The sequence below is a fragment of the Ipomoea triloba genome, chromosome 12 (genome assembly GCF_003576645.1).
Source record: "Ipomoea triloba cultivar NCNSP0323 chromosome 12, ASM357664v1".
NCBI lineage: Eukaryota > Viridiplantae > Streptophyta > Magnoliopsida > Solanales > Convolvulaceae > Ipomoea > Ipomoea triloba.
The window spans coordinates 6,443,142-6,443,500 of record NC_044927.1 but is presented as its reverse complement, the minus strand read 5'-3'; positions in this window follow the sequence as shown (position 1 = coordinate 6,443,500).

The window sequence follows — 359 nt, the reverse complement described above, 5'->3', positions numbered from 1 at the left end:
TAGCGAAAATACAATGTTCACGTCCCTTTCAAAAAAACACAAGAGAGATAAAATTCCTAATTGGAAATTTAAGCACGGTTAGCGGTGATCGGCGACATGAGGCGTTTAAGCACGGTTAGCAGTGGTCGGCGACGTGAGGTGTTTGGTTTCACAACCACCTCCGTAATTTAAAAAGAAAATTTTTTAGTGTGGTCCAGTCACTTTAAATGGCTCTACCGTTATGGAATAATTATTAATTTTTTTCCGTGCGGAATTTGTGTAAAGTTAGCAGGGGAAGGAGAATTTACGCCGCCCTATGTGGGAATTCAAATAAAGGGGAGCACTTTGCTATCATAAAAGTGCTATCTGTTACCATAGTA